This window comes from Triticum dicoccoides, chromosome 2B (assembly GCF_002162155.2).
Source record: "Triticum dicoccoides isolate Atlit2015 ecotype Zavitan chromosome 2B, WEW_v2.0, whole genome shotgun sequence".
NCBI lineage: Eukaryota > Viridiplantae > Streptophyta > Magnoliopsida > Poales > Poaceae > Triticum > Triticum dicoccoides.
In genome coordinates this window covers 744027241-744035476 of record NC_041383.1, presented here as the reverse complement: position 1 = coordinate 744035476, position 8236 = coordinate 744027241, and positions in this window count along the sequence as shown.

The following is an 8236-nucleotide window of genomic DNA, read 5'->3' as shown; positions in this document are numbered from 1 at the left end:
AGTCTCGCATAAGCGTACGCGTAATGTCGGTCTGGGCCGCTTCATCCAACAATACCGCCGAACCAAAGTATGACATGCTGGTAAGCAGTATGACTTATATCGCCCACAACTCATTTGTGTTCTACTCGTGCATATAACATCAAACCATAAAACCTAGGCTCTGATGCCACTGTTGGGGAACGTAGTAATTTCAAAAAATTTCCAACGCACACGCAAGATCATGGTGATGATATAGCAACGAGAGGGGAGAGTGTTGTCTATGTACCCTCGTAGACCGAAACGGAAGCGTTGACACAACGTAGAGGAAGTAGTCGTACGTCTTCCCGGTCCAATCGATCCAAGCACCGTTACTCCGGCACCTCCGAGTTCTTGACACACGTACAGCTCGATGACGCACCCCGGGCTTCGATCCAGCAAAGCCTTGGGGAGGAGTTCCGTCAGCACGACAGTGTGGTGACGATCTTGATGTTCAACAGTCGCAGGGCTTCGCCTAAGCACCGCTACAATATGACCGAGGTGTAATATCGTGGAGAGGGGCACCGCACACGGCTAAGGAACGATCACGAAGATCAATTGGTGTGTCTATGGAATGCCCCCCTCCTCCGTATATAAAGGGGGAGAGGAGGAGGGGGCCGGCCAAGAGGGGAGGCGCGCCCTAGGGGGGGCAAACCTGCTCCAAGTAGGTTTGGCCCCCTTTCCTATTAGGAGTACGAGAGGGAAGGAAGAGAGGGGAGGGAAGAAGGAAAGGGGGGCCGGCCCCCTTCCCAATTCGGATTGGGCTTGGGGGGGGGCGCCCCCTCCTTTGCTCCTTCTCCCTCCTTTCCAATAAGGCCCAATAAGGCCCATATACTTACCGGGGGGTTCCGGTAACCTCCCGGAACTCCGGTATAGTCCCAGTCTCATCCGGAACCTTTCCGGTGTCCAAATATATCCGTCCAATATATCAATCTTTATGTCTCGACCATTTCGAGACTCCTCGTCATGTCCGTGATCACATCCGGGACTCCGAACAACCTTCGGTACATCAAAATACATAAACTCATAATATAAATGTCATCGAAACCTTAAGCCTGCGGACCCTACGGTTCGAGAACAATGTAGACATGACCGAGACACGTCTCTGGTCAATAACCAATAGCGGGACCTGGATGCCCATATTGGTTCCTACATATTCTACGAAGATCTTTATCGGTCAGACCGCATAACAACGTACGTTGTTCCCTTTGTCATCGGTATGTTACTTGCCCGAGATTCGATCGTCGGTATCCAATACCTAGTTCAGTCTCGTTACCGGCAAGTCTCTTTACTCGTTCCGTAATACATCATCTCGCAACTAACTCATTAGTTGCAATGCTTGCAAGGCTTAAGTGATGTGCATTACCGAGAGGGCCCAGAGATACCTCTCCGACATTCGGAGTGACAAATCCTAATCTTGAAATACGCCAACCCAACAAGTACCTTCGGTGACACCTGTAGAGCACCTTTATAATCACCCAGTTACGTTGTGACGTTTGGTAGCACACAAAGTGTTCCTCCGGTAAACGGGAGTTGCATAATCTCATAGTCATAGGAACATGTATAAGTCATGAAGAAAGCAATAGCAACATACTAAACGATCGGGTGCTAAGCTAACGGAATGGGTCATGTCAATCAGATCATTCAACTAATGATGTGACCTCGTTAATCAAATAACCACTCCTTGTTCATGGTTAGGAAACATAACCGTCTTTGATTAACAAGCTAGTCAAGTAGAGGCATACTAGTGACACTCTGTTTGTCTATATATTCACACATGTATTATGTTTCCGGTTAATACAATTCTAGCATGAATAATAAACATTTATCATGATATAAGGAAATAAATAATAACTTTATTATTGCCTCTAGGGCATATTTCCTTCAGTAGGTGCTTCGTGTCGTGCTAGCACTGCTCCTCAAGACCTCAACCCAAAGCTTACATGTTGAAATACGAATCTGATATGATGCTCATATCACTAAAACAGAGAACGTTTAATTGGTCCTAATGTTCCTATATTCGTTTTGAAAATCATGTGCGGCACCCACTAGTCCAGCTAGTTCCACTTTCCTAATTTTAGTCTTGATGCTTAGGGTTTTCCCCTTTTATCTACTCTACTATGATCTGCGTAGGTGCTTTCTGTCGTACTAGCATTACTCCACCCTTCAAGCTAAACAACACAACACTGAAAATTCCAAAGCTTAGTTGTTCAAATATGATTGTGATATGATACTGATATTAGTTAACAGACACATTTAATTGGTTAGCTAAAGGTCCCACTTGAGTTTCCAAATGCATGTCCCGACATATAGAGAGACAGCATAATTACATTTCTTTGTCACTTATTGATTGTACTTTCTTGTCCATACCAAATCTTAGTTGTTATTTCAAAGCAAACATCGGTTGCTAACTACCCTTTGCGCGGTTTGCAGCTTCAGATCCACCATCCCACTGCCATGGTCAACACTATACTCATCATGCTTGCGGTTTCCCCATTTTATGATGACCACGATCAGCCTACATGGTTCGTGTCGTAATAGCACTGCTCCACCCATCGAGCTAAACAAGCTTAATTGTACAAATTCAAATATGATATTATGCTGATATTAGTAAAACTGAGAGATGTTTAATTGGTTAACTAAATGTTCCTACTTTAGTTTCGAAATGCATGTGAGCCACATATGGAGAGACCAGAAGGAATAGTATTTCTCTGTGCGCTTTGGTTCATCATGGGTGGCCAACCAACATTGTATTGAAAGACTTTTAATATCTTCAATCTGCTTGCTCTTCTGCTCTTCTTTAAGATGATCCTCTTCTCTTGCGGTCGACTAGTCAGGTCGATTTGTTCTCCCTTAGTATATTTTGAATCTGTCTAGTCAGGTTGACTTGTTCTTCTTTAATATATGTTGAAGCTATCATCTGCGAAGTGTCATCACTTCTAGAGCTCTCATATTTTGAGTAGTAGGCCACATTATATTAATGCACACACCAAATTATAGCATGCATGACATCTCTTAGAAGAATTGTAGAGATAGCACAAAGGGGTTTATAGGGAGGCAGTATTGGATTAGAATCACTTCTGCATTACAAAGATAATCTCACTTGTTTTTATGTTTTCATGAATGTTAGATATTGAACATTATCAAAATGAATATGAGAATGGGCGCACGAGAGGAATATTGCGGAACAATCCACTGGCTAACAAAGTTAGCATGGTGGAGGATGGCCTATCTTATTCACCCATGAAGGTGCTTGCTCTAACTTGGCAAGGTTGTATTGGTCGCACATATTTTGCATCTGTCCTCTTGCATTACTTCTACTTTGTTACACCATCTACTTAGTTTAAGCATCATATATGAGTATATGCCATACCTATCCATTTTTTGTACCTATTCCATGTGTCGTCATACTATGTTTTTCCAGTCAAATGTTGTTCTTTCGTAATAGATGTCCAAAAGGAAGAGGGTGAGTGCAGATTCTCAAAGAGTACAAACTAGGTATTTGGAAAAGGTAGTGATGCCTGTTAAATCAGATAGATCAGCAGCCATAGAAAATGCAGGCCCAACTGTACCACACTTTACCCCTACTCTAGTGGCCAAACTCCTATTTGAACTGCTGAGAGCCCAGCGTCAGGTACTGTCTATGATATCAATTCAAAATTTGAACTCCTAAATTTCTGCATGTGCCTTGCCTTCTCTCTTGTATGAAAACTAATTTCAGATGAATCTCCTTGCTCAAAGGATGATACGATCTCACAATAATACTGGGCTCTGCATTGCTCTTGTCAGTACCTCTCGCCCTTTTGCCTTGTAACATTGTACTTAATTAATTGCTACTTGATTATGTATCGTCAGTCTGCACCTAAGCTTCATTATCCTCTGTTTCTTCCAATATTATTTGATCTATATTTACTCTTTGCAAAATGTAGAATAATGGCAACGCTTATATAGAATTTTCTTTGGGGAATTTATTGAATTATCCTTCCATCAACATGGAGAAGGGCTTTGTCCAGCCCGTGTTAACATGTAATGTAAGTTCATCCTTCTCAAGCCTTCAAACTTTGTTCTAGTATAGATTTGGATAGGTATCATTTCCTCCACTGCTGTTTACATCTCATTGGATGTTTGCAACAACTACCAGTTTTTAATTGTAGTTGTAAAAACATGTTCCTTATGCACAACAGGTCCATTTATTTGCTTATATAATTGTGAAACCTGTTACGTGTCTCCTTGTTTCTCTTTCAGAGTCGTATCTCTTATGCCAGGCAGAACTTAAGGGAAGATAGTGTGGCAAACCATCTCGAGGACAGCGAGAAGACCCCAAGGTCCTGTCTTGATGAAGACAGTGAGTTGAAGCTACTCACCAGCAGGTGTAAGACAACCTTTGTGCAGTCGCCGCCTCAATCAGTTCGACTTCTTCAGTCTCAACTTAAAGCGGAAAGGCTTGCTTCATCTCAGCTCCGACTTGAAGTCAAAGATGTAATGAAGATGTCAGAGGACTACCTTGCGCACAATCGTGCCATATAGCTAGGGATGAAGCATCTATCGTTGACACAACTGAGGTCTCATCAGCTTGTTCGGCTATTTGCGGGGCCCGACCTGGCAAGGTCTAGTGCCTTCTGAAGTGCTCTCATTTTTGTATATTCTTTTGTCCGCGCGTTTATTTGCACTGGTGGCGAACTTTGATGCCCAGTGGATGTAATATGTGTAATACGTGATAGCCTAGCGTAAGTTGCTTGCTTATTTATTTCCTTGTTGTCTTGTTTATTTGTTTGCTTGTAGTGAGTGCAGTTCTTTTTCCGCGGTTTGCTAGTGGCCGCAATAACCTATTTTTTAAAACTAGGCCACAATAACCATGGGCTACATATTTACTGTAGTGACATTGGGCCTCCTACGGGCCGTAGAAATAATGGTCCTTCTATGGGCCATAGAAACAATGGGCCTTCTATGGGCTATAGACACAATGGGCTTTCTACGGGTCGTATAATCAATGGGCCTTATACGGGCCGTATGATCGATTGACCAAACATGGGCCAATAACAGACCGCATTATGGCCATAAATGGGCTAGAGTTGGAATCGTCCGCTCATGGGCCGACCATGACAGGCCGTCGTTAATAGGTTGTATTTGATGATGCTATGAAAATGGCCCAACGTATTAACGGGACACAAACAGGCCGACTGTAACAACGAGCTGAATTTGGCCCACAAGCAGAAAATGACAGTAACGGGCCATAAGTAACCGAATGCTGGAAATGAGCCCAAGAATAAATGGGCCCTGAGAAGGCCGAAAGATAACATGGGCTGGAAATGGCCTAATGGAATAATGGGCAATTAATGGGATAAAGTGATACACTGTTCATTACGGGCCAGTTTCACCACAGGCCGTTTATGGGCCAAGAGTTACAAAGGGCCTCATATGGGCTGAAAGGCGTCATGGGCCATACATGGGCCGGAAGTTAAAACGGGCTGGAATCATATTAGACAGACCAGATGACGCTACTGGGCCTAATTTGGATAGGTCGTAACGGGCCCTGGGTTAGCGGGCTGTTAATGGGCTATATGCGAACATGTCGTTAACATGCTTTCTATGGGCCGGGCCTCCACCTTTTGACCAAGTCAAACAGGCCGGCCTTTTAACAGGAATGGGCCTCTGCTGGGCCATGCCACGTGTCGATGTATCATAGGCGCCTTCGGTCCAATGAGTGGATGACATATGTCCCAACGGTGAGCCGACACATGTTTCCGCCAGCCAATGATGATTTTACATGTGGAAAATCCCCATTGGTCCGGGCTGTTAACGGGTTATCGGATCCAAAACTGGACCCGATAGCTTAATGGCGTTCCATTACAGTGGATGCCACGTGTCGGTCACCCTTGACGAAAGCACTTATGTGACACGCGATTTATCGTCATGGAAGTGGACACTTCCGTGATGATAATTTTGCTAATGTCATGGAACACTTTTATGACAGCACAGGTATGACTATCTTGATGCTGTCATAAAATCATCATGGATGTACAGGCATGAAAGAAAACGTGACCTACTGTGACAAACACGTATCATCACAGAAGTGTTTTTTTTGTAGTGCAAGCAGGTGGGAGGTGCCCCCATCCCCTAGGGTTTCCAACCCTAGGCGCCTTGGGCCCTAGGAGGGGGGTGCACCAGCCCACTAGGGGGCTAGTTCCCACCCATATTCAGCCCACTTGGTCCCCCGGGGTAGGTGGCCCCACTCGGTGGACCCCCGGACACCTTCTGGTGGTCCCGGTACAATACTGATAACCCTCAAAACCTCTCCGGCGACTGGAACCGGACTTCCCATATATAAATATTCACCTCCGGACCATTCCGAAACTCCTCCTGACGTCCAAGATCTCATCCGGGACTCTAAACAACTTTCGGTAAGCACATACAATTTCCCATTACAACTCTAGCGTCACCGAACCTTAAGTGTGTAGACCCTACAGGTTCGGGAACCATGCAGACATGACCGACACATCTCTCCTGCCAATAACCAATAGTGGGATCTGGATACCCATATTGGCTCCCACATGTTTCACGATGATCTCATCGGATCAACCACGATGTCGGGGATTCAATCAATTCCGTATACAAATCCCTTTGTCCATCGGTATGTTACTTGTCCGAGATTCGATCGTCGGTATCCTCGTACCTTGTTCAATCTCATTACCGGCAAGTCTCTTTACTCGTTTCGTAACGCATGATCACATGGCTAACTCCTTAGTCACATTGAGCTCATTATGATGATGCATTACCGAGTGGGCCCAGAGATACCTCTCCGTCATACGGAGTGACAAATCCCACTCTCGATTCGTGCCAACCCAACAGGCACTTTCGGAGATACCTGTAGTGCACCTTTATAGTCACCCAGTTACGTTGTGGCATTTGATACACCCAAAGCATTATATTCTACGGTATCCGAGAGTTGCACAATCTCATGGTCTAAGGAAATGATACTTGACATTAGAAAAACTCTAGCAAACGAACTACGCGATCTTGTGCTATACTTAGGATTGGGTCTTGTCCATCACATCATTCTGCTAATGATGTGATCCCGCTATCAACGACATCCAATGTCCATGGTTAGGAAACCACGACCATCCATTGATCAACGAGCTAGTCAACTAGAGGCTCACTAGGGACATGTTGTGGTCTATGTATTCACACATGTATTGTGGTTTCCGGTTAATACAATTATAGCCTGAACAACAGACAATTATCATGAACAAGGAAATATAATAATAACCATTTTATTATTGCCTCTAAGGCATATTTCCAACAGATTGCAAATCCTAAATGACGATCTCTTCATAGCAAGAACGGGCCGAAGACCCTTCAAAGCTTCGTCCCCAGCGGGGTCGCCAAAAAAGTGTGTTCGCACACGAACACATCACCGTGTACCCTCGACGCCGGGGTGATGCACCGCAGCTCACGTCGAAGGAGACCCGTCCGAAAGCGCGGTACGCAAGCAGTCCGGCAGGTGCTTTTGAGGACCCGAACCCCCCCCCCCACATGGGAGGGACCCCGTGAGGGCGCGCGGCGGCTATGGGCTGCCCTAGGTCGACCTGATCGCTCCTAGGGCCCCGAGGTTCGCCGCCCTACAACAAGAAGAACGAGCAAAGAACGAGAAAGAAGAAGAACAAGGGAGAAGATGAAAGTAAAGGTAAAAGATGATTGATTGATTTTTCGATTTTGTGTTGTTGTTCAATCGGCCCTCAACTCTTAGGTATATAAGAGGCGGATGGACTTTCCGGGCAAGGAAAGGTTAGAATTAACGTTCAAAATCCTAGTTTGCGTCCAACTCGGAATTTAACTTTCCAAAACGGTTGGGTTTGCAACTTGCGGCAGAAAAATCCAAAACCCGGACAAACAGCCCCGGAGTGTCCGGTCATCCTTGGAGAAATCGAAAACCCGGATGATCATTCTCGGAGTTTCCGACCATTCTGATGCAACCGCACATTTTCGGTTCTAACTTTTGCATACAAACTCCGATCGAGATGTTTTTTATATCAAAATCAACAGTTTCGACGAGACGCACAACTATCATGTTGAAACCTTTTCCATTTGAAGCCATCTTAATTGGTTTTCAAGCCATTCTTTAATCTGGTGTCAACATGAGCATCTATGAACTTGTCATAACTTTTGCATCCGAACTCCGTTTTAGACCATCTTCATATCCATCTTCATCTTCTCGAAGATA